The sequence below is a fragment of the Pseudophryne corroboree genome, chromosome 2, assembly GCF_028390025.1.
Source record: "Pseudophryne corroboree isolate aPseCor3 chromosome 2, aPseCor3.hap2, whole genome shotgun sequence".
Lineage (NCBI taxonomy): Eukaryota > Metazoa > Chordata > Amphibia > Anura > Myobatrachidae > Pseudophryne > Pseudophryne corroboree.
Genome location: NC_086445.1, coordinates 50,206,453 through 50,218,907, shown reverse-complemented (window position 1 = coordinate 50,218,907; position 12,455 = coordinate 50,206,453). Strand labels below are relative to the sequence as shown.

Sequence of the window (12,455 nt, the reverse complement as noted above, 5' to 3'; positions counted from 1 at the left end):
TTATCGGTAAGTAAATTCTTATTTTCTCTATCGTCCTAGTGGATGCTGGGGTTCCTGAAAGGACCATGGGGATTATACCAAAGCTCCCAAACGGGCGGGAGAGTGCGGATGACTCTGCAGCACCGAATGAGAGAACTCCAGGTCCTCCTTAGCCAGGTTATCAAATTTGTAGGATTTTACAAACGTGTTTGCCCCTGACTAAATAGCCGCTCGGCAAAGTTGTAAAGCCGAGACCCCTCGGGCAGCCGCCCAAGATGAGCCCACCTTCCTTGTGGAATGGGCATTTACATATTTTGGCTGTGGCAGGCCTGCCACAGAATGTGCAAGCTGAATTGTATTACACATCCAACTAGCAAAAGTCTGCTTAGAAGCAAGAGCACCCAGTTTGTTGGGTGCATACAGGATAACAGCAAGTCAGTTTTCCTGACTCCAGCCGTCCTGGAACCTATATTTTCAGGGCCCTGACCACATCTAGCAACTTGGAGTCCTCCAAGTCCCTAGTAGGCGCAAGACACCACAATAAGCTGGTTCAGGTGAAACACTGACACCACCTTAGGGAGAGAACTGGGGACGAGTCCGCAGCTCTGCCCTGTCCGAATGGACAAACAGATATGGGCTTTTTTGAGAAAAAAACCACCAATTTGACACTCGCCTGGTCCAGGCCAGGTCCAAGAGCATGTTCACTTTTCATGTGAGATGCTTCAAATCCACAGATTTGACTGGTTTTAAACCAATGTGTTTTGAGGAATCCCAGAACTACGTTGAGATCCCACAGTGCCACTGGAGGCACAAAAGGGGGTTGTATATGCAATACTCCCTTGACAAACTTCTGGACTTCAGGAACTGAAGCCAATTCTTTCTGGAAGAAAAATCGACAGGGCCGAAATTTGAACCTTAATGGACCCCAATTTGAGGCCCATAGACACTCCTGTTTGCAGGAAATGCAGGAATCGACCGAGTTGAAATTTCTTCGTGGGGCCTTCCTGGCCTCACACCACGCAACATATTTTCGCCACATGTGGTGATAATGTTGTGCGGTCACCTCCTTTCTGGCTTTGACCAGGGTAGGAATGACCTCTTCCTGAATGCCTTTTCCCTTAGGATCCGGCGTTCCACCGCCATGCCGTCAAACGCAGCTGCGGTAAGTCTTGGAACAGACATGGTACTTGCTGAAACAAGTCCCTTCTTAGCGGCAGAGGCCATAAGTCCTCTGTGAGCATCTCTTGAAGTTCCGGGTACCAAGTCCTTCTTGGCCAATCCGGAGCCATGAGTATAGTTCTTACTCCTCTACGTCTTATAATTCTCAGTACCTTAGGTATGAAAAGCAGAGGATGGAACACATACACCGACTGGTACACCCACGGTGTTACCAGAACGTCCACAGCTATTGCCTGAGGGTCTCTTAACCTGGCGCAATACCTGTCCCGTTTTTTGTTCAGACGGGACGCCATCATGTCCACCTTTGGTAATTCCCAACGGTTTACAATCATGTGGAAAACTTCCCCATGAAGTTCCCACTCTGCCGGGTGGAGGTCGTGCCTACTGAGGAAGTCTGCTTCCCAGTTTCCATTCCCGGAATGAAACACTGCTGACAGTGCTATCACATGATTTTCCGCCCAGCGAAAAGTCCTTGCAGTTTTTGCCACTGCCCTCCTGCTTCTTGTGCCGCCCTGTCTATTTACGTGGGCGACTGCCGTGATGTTTTATCCCACTGGATCAATACCGGCTGACCTTGAAGCAGAGGTCTTGCTAAGCTTAGAGCATTATAAATTTACCCTTAGCTATATTTATGTGGAGAAAAGTCTCCAGACTTGATCACACTCCCTGGAAATTTTTTCCTTGTGTGACTGCTCCCCAGCCTCTCGGGCTGGCCTCCGTGGTCACCAACATCCAAAACTGAATGCCGAATCTGCGGCCCTCTAGAAGATGAGCACTCTGTAACCACCACAGGAGAGACACCCTTGTCCTTGGATATAGGGTTATCCGCTGATGCATCTGAAGATGCGATCCGGACCATTTGTCCAGCAGATCCCACTGAAAAGTTCTTGCATGAAATCTGCCGACTGGAATTGCTTCGAAGGAAGTCACCATTTTTTTTACCATGGCCCTTGTGCAATGATGCACTGATTTTAGGAGGTTCCTGACTAGCTCGGATAACTCCCTGGCTTTCTCTTCCGGGAGAAACACCTTTTTCTGGACTGTGTCCAGAATCATCCCTAAGCACAGGAGACTTGTTGTCGGGATCAGCTGCGATTTTGGAATATTTAGAATCCACCCCTGCTGTTGTAACAGTATCCGAGATAGTGCTACTCCGACCTCCAACTGTTCCCTGGACTTTGCCCTTATCAGGAGATCGTCCAAGTAAGGGATAATTAAGACGCCTTTTCTTCGAAGAAGAACCATCATTTCGGCCATTACCTTGGTAAAGACCCGGGGTGCCGTGGACAATCCAAACGGCAGCGTCTGAAACTGATAGTGACAGTTCTGTACCACGAACCTGAGGTACCCTTAGTGATAAGGGCAAATTTGGGACATGGAGGTAAGCATCCCTGATGTCTCGGGACACCATATAGTCCCCTTCTTCCCGGTTCGTTATCACTGCTCTGAGTGACTCCATCTTGATTTGAACCTTTGTAAGTGTTCAAATTTTTTTAGATTTAGAATAGGTCTCACCTAGCCTTCTGGCTTCAGTACCACAATATAGTGTGGAATAATACCCCTTTTCTTGTTGTAGGAGGGGTAATTTAATTATCACCTGCTGGGAATACAGCTCGTGAATTGTTTCCCATACTGCCTCCTTGTCGGAGGGAGACCTTGGTAAAGCAGACTTCAGGAGCCTGCGCAGGGGAAACGTCTCGACATTCCAATCTGTACCCCTGGGATACTACTTGTAGGATCCAGGGGTCCTGTACGGTCTCAGCGTCATGCTGAGAGCTTGTCAGAAGCGGTGGAACGCTTCTGTTCCTGGGAATGGGCTGCCTGCTGCAGTCTTCTTCCCTTTCCTCTATCCCTGGGCAGATATGACTCTTATAGGGACGAAAGGACTGAAGCTGAAAAGACGGTGTCTTTTTCTGCAGAGATGTGACTTAGGGTAAAAAACGGTGGATTTTCCAGCAGTTGCCGTGGCCACCAGGTCCGATGGACCGACCCCAAATAACTCCTCTTCCTTTATACGGCAATACACCTTTGTGCCGTTTGGAATCTGCATCACCTGACCACTGTCGTGTCCATAAACATCTTCTGGCAGATATGGACATCGCACTTACTCTTGATGCCAGAGTGCAAATATCCCTCTGTGCATCTCGCATATATAGAAATGCATCCTTTAAATGCTCTATAGTCAATAAAATACTGTCCCTGTCAAGGGTATCAATATTTTTAGTCAGGGAATCCGACCAAGCCACCCCAGCTCTGCACATCCAGGCTGAGGCGATCGCTGGTCGCAGTATAACACCAGTATGTGTGTATATACTTTTTATGATATTTTCCAGCCTCCTGTCAGCTGGCTCCTTGAGGACGGCCCTATCTATAGACGGTACCGCCACTTGTTCTGATAAGCGTGTGAGCGCCTTATCCACCCTAAGGGGTGTTTCCCAACGCGCCCTAACTTCTGGCGGGAAAGGGTATACCGCCCATATTTTCTATCGGGGGGAACCCACGCATCATCACACACTTCATTTAATTTATCTGATTCAGGAAAAACTACGGTAGTTTTTTCACATCCCACATAATACCCTCTTTTGTGGTACTTGTAGTATCAGAAATATGTAACACCTCCTTCATTGCCCTTAACGTGTGGCCCTAATAAGGAATACGTTTGTTTATTCACCGTCGACACTGGATTCAGTGTCCCTGTCTGTGTCTGTGTCGACCGACTAAAGTAAACGGGCGTTTTAAAACCCCTGACGGTGTTTTTTGAGACGTCTGGACCGGTACTAATTGTTTGTCGGCCGTCTCATGTCGTCAACCGACCTTGCTGCGTGTTGACATTATCACGTAATTCCCTAAATAAGCCATCCATTCCGGTGTCGACTCCCTAGAGAGTGACATCACCATTACAGGCAATTGCTCCGCCTCCTCACCAACATCGTCCTCATACATGTCGACACACACGTACCGACACACAGCACACACACAGGGAATGCTCTGATAGAGGACAGGACCTACTAGCCCTTTGGAGAGACAGAGGGAGAGTTTGCCAGCACACACCAAAAACGCTATAATTATATAGGGACAACCTTATATAAGTGTTTTCCCTTATAGCATCTTTTTTATATATTTCTAACGCCAAATTAGTGCCCCCCCTCTCTGTTTTAACCCTGTTTCTGTAGTGCAGTGCAGGGGAGAGCCTGGGAGCCTTCCCTCCAGCCTTTCTGTGAGGGAAAATGGCGCTGTGTGCTGAGGAGATAGGCCCCGCCCCTTTTTCGGCGGCCTCGTCTCCCGCTCTTAACGGATTCTGGCAGGGGTTAAATATCTCCATATAGCCCCCGGAGGCTATATGTGAGGTATTTTTAGCCAAAAATAGGTTTTCATTGCCTCCCAGGGCGCCCCCCTTCCAGCGCCCTGCACCCTCAGTGACTGCCGTGTGAAGTGTGCTGAGAGGAAATGGCGCACAGCTGCAGTGCTGTGCGCTACCTTAAGAAGACTGAGGAGTCTTCATGCCGCCGATTCTGGACCTTCTTCTTGTTTCAGCATCTGCAAGGGGGCCGGCGGCGAGGCTCCGGTGACCATCCAGGCTGTACCTGTGATCGTCCCTCTGGAGCTAATGTCCAGTAGCCAAAGAAGCCAATCCATCCTGCACGCAGGTGAGTTCACTTCTTCTCCCCTAAGTCCCTCGTTGCAGTGATCCTGTTGCCAGCAGGACTCACTGTAAAATAAAAAACCTAAGCTAAACTTTTCTAAGCAGCTCTTTAGGAGAGCCACCTAGATTGCACCCTTCTCGGCCGGGCACAAAAATCTAACTGAGGCTTGGAGGAGGGTCATAGGGGGAGGAGCCAGTGCACACCACCTGATCCTAAAGCTTTACTTTTTGTGCCCTGTCTCCTGCGGAGCCGCTATTCCCCATGGTCCTTTCAGGAACCCCAGCATCCACTAGGACGATAGAGAAAAACCACTGTTGGATTTTCATCTACCACAGTGACTGAGTGATTTTGAACCCAATATCCTCACATACACTAACAGACATCAGACACTACACCGTCCAACATAACCAGTATAAACACTAACATACATCAGACACTACACCGCCCAACATACCCAGTATATACACTAACAGACATAGGACACTACACCGTCCAACATAACCAGCATATACACTAACAGACATCAGACACTACACCGCCCAACATAACCAGTATATACACTAACAGACATCAGACACTACACCGCCCAACATAACCAGTATATACACTAACAGACATCAGACACTACACCGTCCAACATAACCAGTATATACACTAACAGACATCAGACACTACACCACCCAACATAGCCAGTATATACACTAACAGACATCAGACACTACACGGCCCAACATAACCAGTATATATACACTAACAGACATCAGACACTACACGGCCCAACATAACCAGTATATATACACTAACAGACATCGGACACTACACCGTCCAACATAACCAGTATATACACTAACAGACATCAGACACTACACCGTCCAACATAACCAGTATATACACTGTGACAACACAGCCGGCGCGTTGTGTCACACAGTGGTAAAAGACACGCAGCTACTTCCCTAGCCCTGGTCTGACCCATGGACTACACTAATTGTTGATCTGTATTTGGCTATGTAGTAGGCAATATTGTATTATATTGTATGAGGTTATTGTTACAAGGGTACAGTTATGTTTTCGATGTATATATATGAATGTATTGGTTATTGGGTTATAGTTTGTCAAATAATGTCCCCCCCATGTGATTGCACAGATTACCTGTGTATTTGCTGTTGGGTACATACAGCCAGTCTCAGATGTCAGGCCATTCAACCCCCCCCTCATTCTTCCCCACACAATGGATTCCAGGCCACACAATCAGATTAAGTAAGGTTACTTTAGTTAACATCTATTGTGGCTTAGGGGACATGCCTGGGCATGTGAAAGTACGTTTGCTCTGAAACTGTTCTGGGGGTGTCGCCTTATTGTAGGAAAGACAAAGGGTTTGATAATAGCAAAGAGGGGACGTGAGACGGAAGTTGAGAGAGAGTGGCAGGAGACTGACTAAGAAGTAATGTTCTGTCAGGAGCTCCAGGAGGGAATTGTCGTGTAGAATTGGATCACAGAAGTGTGCTGAGCTGTTTATAACCCAATCTGTTCAATAAACCACTGTTGGATTTTCATCTACCACCGTGACTGAGTGATTTTGAACCCAATATCCTCACATTTGGCGGCAGCAGTGGGATCACTCAAGACACCAGCAGAAAGGAATAAACCACAGCAGGCAATGGATTCTGCCCCGCTATGCTACCGATACAGCAAGAAGGATCAACTACAGGACCTCTGTCGAACAAGACGGATTGAGTTTAATGCATCGGACACCAGAGCAGTCTTAATGGCAAAGCTAGCTGAATGGGACCAAGAACACCCTGGGCAGGAGGATGATGAGGACTGCATCCCAGAGCAGGCCGAGGGTCAAGGAACCACTGGAACCGCTACAACAGGCCCTGCACTGGTCGTTGGAAGTACAGATCAGTTGCGGGAGTTGCTGGCAGCACTAGGGCAAGGAGCATCAGCACTGGGAGCCGCATTGGGGGCGCAGACCGGTATAACCGCCCCGGCAGTGGCGGTAAGGCAGACCTCCCGGCTGAGGTATAATGAGGTCCCACCTTTTGATGAGGTCAGTTCGGATATTGATACTCATTTGCAGATGTTTGAATCTGTTATGATAATGCATGGAATTGAGGCAGCAGAGTGGCCTCGATATTTGGTACCCAGTCTGAGAGGGCGGGCACTGGAGGCATTCCATGCCCTGAGACCAGAGCAGACCCTGGTATATGAGGCGGTACGGAGTGTGCTGCTTGCCAGATATGCGGTGACCGCTGAATCGTATCGCATAAAGTTTCGGTCTATGGCGCGGAAAGGAGATGCCTCATTTATAGAGTTCAATAACTTGCTGCGGAGGAACTGTGATAAGTGGCTGGCTGTGAAGAAGGCCCTTACTGTAGCAGACATTAAAAATGTTTTTATTTTGGAGCAGCTGCTAAACAAGATGCCTCCAGAGATCAGGGAGTGGGTGGCAGATCGGAACCCTACCACTCCGGAAAAAGCAGCACACCTAGCAGATGAGATCACAGCTAACAGGCCTCGGTGGAGAGGTGCCAATACAGAGGAGAGGACAACCCTCCGACGGCCCCAGCAGGATCGTGAGCTACCATTGTTCCCCCACCGGCCAGCCCCAATACATACCCCAGCTTCCCTAGCCAGAAATTCAAGGTCTCGGGGACCAGCATCACCTGCAAGCCGACGCTGCTACAACTGTGACCAGGTGGGGCATTTACTTCGTAACTGTACACGGGTAAGACGGCCATTCCCAGGTACCCAATCTGCCATGTCGCGGGTGGCTGTGTGCCACGAATCATTTGGAATGGGCGAGGAGGACTACTTTCCTGATGCGCCAGAGGCGGAGGAAGTAGCATACCAAGTAGAGGTGGTAGCAGCTATTGGGAAATCCACCCCGGATAATATGAAGACCCACCTACAACCTGTAAAAGTTAATGGGAAGGAGCTGCAAGGGTTGAGAGACTCTGGAGCTTCTATCACCCTTATACGGCCATAATTAATTCCCCCCTGCCAGATACTGAAGAAAAGGAAAGTTAAAATTTCCATGGCAGGAGGGCAGATCACTGTAATACCTATGGCAAGGGTACACCTGGACTGGGGCCTGGACTCTGGAGAGGTAAATGTTGGAGTTTTGGATGGATTACCCACTCACGTCATTCTGGGCAACGATCTGAGTGCTGGATTGGCTAGTTACTTTGTGGGAGCTATCACCCGAAGCCAAGCACAGGCATTGGAGACAGTGCATGAGGACCCTCTCATGCCAGCACCAGGAGTCTCTGTGGAAGTGACAGCCACAAACCCTGAACCGTTGGCGGTGAGTAACCCTGTACCAGACTTGCCTGACTGTGATGAGAATCTGGGGGAAGTAGATAGGGTAGCCTTTAGGGAAGCCCAACGGACCGACCCCTCCCTAGCTAGCCTCCGCAGGGCAGCGGGACGAACAGATTGGGGGCCTCAGGAGGATCGCATTATGTGGGAGGAGGGGAGACTGTACCGGGTGCCAGCAAAAGCAGACCCATTAGAGCCCGGGGTCCTAAGAAAACAGTTGATTGTTCCACAGCAGTACCGTGCCCGGTTGCTGGCCCTTGCCCATGACATTCCCTTAGCAGGCCACTTAGGGGTTCGGAAAACCCGTGCCCGGCTGCTGCGACATTTCTTCTGGTCTGGGGTTAACCAGGAGGTAAAACAGTATAGAGAGTCATGTGAGGTCTGCCAACGCCTCGGGGGGCCTCCAAGCCGGGTTCCCCTACAACCCATGCCTGTCATAAGTGAGCCATTTAAGAGAGTGGCCATGGACATTGTGGGGCCTTTTAAGAAACCGAGCCGAACAGGAAAGAGATACATACTGACTGTAGTTGATTACGCGACTAGATACCCTGAGGCAGTGGCACTGGCATCCATAGATGCTGAACATATCGCCCAGGCTCTTATGGATATTTTTAGTCGCGTAGGATTTCCCCAAGAAGTAGTTACTGATCAGGGTACGCAATTTCAAGGGGAATTGCTGCAGACAGTATGGGACAACTTTGGGGTCCATCCCTTACGCACCACCCCTTATCACCCCCAGACTAATGGTCTCTGTGAGAGATTCAATTCGACCCTAAAGCAGTTGCTGCGGGCATTTGCTGAATCGGAGGGGGGAGACTGGGAGAAGTCCTTGCAACAGCTATTATTCGCGTACCTCGAAGTGCCGCAGGATTCAACCGGATTTTCTCCTTTTGAGTTACTATATGCCCGAAGGGTAAGGGGACCACTTGACCTAGTCAGGGAAAGCTGGGAAGGGTCATTTCAGGAACCTGAGGTTCCCATCTTGGAATATGTAGTCCAAATGAAGGAGAAACTGCACAGGCTGATGCAGCTTGCGCATGACCACACCCTGGGTGCGCAGGAAAGACAGTGCCGGTACTATAACCAACGAGCGCAGGACAGGGAACTAGAGGTTGGACAGAAAGTGATGGTGCTAGTACCTGCCCGAAAGCATAAGTTACAGGCGACCTGGGCAGGGCCTTATACTGTAGTGGATCGGCAGGGACGGGTAGATTACATTATTGCCCTAGACCAAACAGGGAAGCGGGTGGGTACCTACCACATAAATAGGTTAAAGAAATATGTCACCAGGGAGATAGGGGCGGTGGCAATCTGTTGCCCACCTATGGATGACCCAGAGACCGACCCCATCCCTGACATTCTAGCAGCCACCAAGAGGGACCTAGGAGTGGAGGCAGTGCCCATAGGCTCGCAATTAACCGAAACCCAGGCCCTACAGATGAGGGAGGTATTGGAGGTAGAGAGGCCACAATTCACAAGCAGGCCAGGGCGCACTCATGTAGTGGCCCATCATGTCAATACCGGGGAGGCTCGGCCCACTAGGCAACCCGCTTATCGGGTGAACCCCAGGGTGATTGATATGATCAAAAGGGAGGTCGATGAAATGCTGGCGCTTGGTGTTATTGTACCGTCCCATAGTCCCTGGGCCGCCAGCGTAGTCCTAGTGCCCAAGAAAGATGGCAGTACCCGCTTCTGCGTGGACTATAGGAGGCTGAACGAGGTGACAGTGACAGACGCATACCCCATGCCCCGGGTAGATGAGTTGTTAGACAGGTTGGGAATGGCACGCTATGTATCCACTCTGGATCTTAGCAAAGGATACTGGCAGATACCCCTTACCAGGGAGGCACAGGAGAGGTCTGCATTCAGCACCCCATTTGGGCTCTTTGAATTTACTGCCATGCCCTTTGGGATGAAGAATGCCCCAGCCACCTTTCAGCGTACCATACATCACCTACTGACAGGGTGTCAGGACTTTGCCCAGGCATACCTTGATGACATAGCCATTTTTAGTCAGACATGGGAGGAGCATCTGCAGCATGTGGCCCAGGTGTTGGCACGGATCAGCAAGGCAGGGTTAACCATCAAACCTGACAAATGTCAGATGGGGATGGCAGAGGTATTGTACCTCGGGCATAGGGTTGGCGGAGGCCATATTCGTCCAGAGCCAGCTAAAATTGAGGCCATCCTGAAATGGCCTCGGCCCACTAACCAAAAACAGGTACGTGCCTTCCTTGGTACAGCAGGGTACTACCGTAAATTTGTGCCCCAGTACAGCACCATTGCCAAACCCCTGACTGACCTAACGACAAAAAAGTACACCCGACAAATTGACTGGAGCCCAGAGTGTGAGCAGGCTTTTTCCCAGCTGAAGGACATTTTGTCCCAATCCCCAGTGTTAGCAGCCCCCGACTTCCGCCGGCGGTTCATTGTGCAAACAGATGCCTCGGGTTGTGGAATAGGAGCTGTGTTGAGCCAAGTAGGGGAGGATGGTTGTGAACACCCACTTGCCTTTCTCTCCCGAAAACTTCTGGACCGTGAGATAGCCTATGCCACTATTGAAAAGGAGTGCCTGGCCATAGTCTGGGCACTCAAGAAATTGCAGGCATATGTGTACGGGCGCGAGTTCTCAGTGGTAACAGACCACAGTCCCCTTAGTTGGTTACAGCGCACTGCCGGAGACAATGGACGACTGCTGAGATGGAGCTTAGCCCTACAACTATACAATTTCACTATCTCTCACAAAAAGGGCAGAGATCACGGGAACGCAGATGGCCTGTCCCGTCAGCAGGAACCAGACCAAGCGCCGAGCAAGCCCAGGAAATCCCTCGCTACAAATACCCAGGGTACAGGAGAATACCATTACTCTCAGCAAGCTTAAGCCACCCAGAACACCGGGCTTGGAAGTAGAGGGAGGAAATGTGACAACACAGCCGGCGCGTTGTGTCACACAGTGGTAAAAGACACGCAGCTACTTCCCTAGCCCTGGTCTGACCCATGGACTACACTAATTGTTGATCTGTATTTGGCTATGTAGTAGGCAATATTGTATTATATTGTATGAGGTTATTGTTACAAGGGTACAGTTATGTTTTCGATGTATATATATGAATGTATTGGTTATTGGGTTATAGTTTGTCAAATAATGTCCCCCCATGTGATTGCACAGATTACCTGTGTATTTGCTGTTGGGTAGATACAGCCAGTCTCAGATGTCAGGCCATTCAACCCCCCCCTCATTCTTCCCCACACAATGGATTCCAGGCCACACAATCAGATTAAGTAAGGTTACTTTAGTTAACATCTATTGTGGCCTAGGGGACATGCCTGGGCATGTGAAAGTACGTTTGCTCTGAAACTGTTCTGGGGGTGTCGCCTTATTGTAGGAAAGACAAAGGGTTTGATAATAGCAAAGAGGGGACGTGAGACGGAAGTTGAGAGAGTGGCAGGAGACTGACTAAGAAGTAATGTTCTGTCAGGAGCTCCAGGAGGGAATTGTCGTGTAGAATTGGATCACAGAAGTGTGCTGAGCTGTTTATAACCCAATCTGTTCAATAAACCACTGTTAGATTTTCATCTACCACCGTGACTGAGTGATTTTGAACCCAATATCCTCACATACACTAACAGACATCAGACACTACACCGTCCAACATAACCAGTATAAACACTAACAGACATAGGACACTACACCGTCCAACATAACCAGCATATACACTAACAGACATCAGACACTACACCGCCCAACATAACCAGTATATACACTAACAGACATAGGACACTACACCGTCCAACATAACCAGTATATACACTAACAGACATAGGACACTACACGGCCCAACATAACCAGTATATATACACTAACAGACATCAAACACTACACGGCCCAACATAACCAGTATATATACACTAACAGACATCGGACACTACACCGCCCAACATAACCAGTATATACACTAACAGACATCAGTCACTACACTGCCCAACATAACCAGTATATACACTAACAGACATCAGACACTACACGGCCCAACATAACCAGTATATATACACTAACAGACATCAGACACTACACGGCCCAACATAACCAGTATATATACACTAACAGACATCGGACACTACACCGTCCAACATAACCAGTATATACACTAACAGACATCAGACACTACACCGTCCAACATAACCAGTATATACACTAACAGACATCAGACACTACACCGTCCAACATAACCAGTATATACACTAACATACATCAGACACTACACCGCCCAACATACCCAGTATATACACTAACAGACATAGGACACTACACCGTCCAACATAACCAGTATA

The 12,455-nt window shown here is 49.1% G+C and overlaps 1 protein-coding gene across 1 annotated transcript in view; it reads right to left on the bottom strand.

Annotated features, from left to right (window-relative positions):
• The window catches only part of CAPN5 (calpain 5), a 173,239-nt gene that overhangs the window by 95,658 nt on the left and 65,126 nt on the right, over positions 1-12,455 (bottom strand). The gene's annotated exons all lie outside the window — the stretch shown is intronic.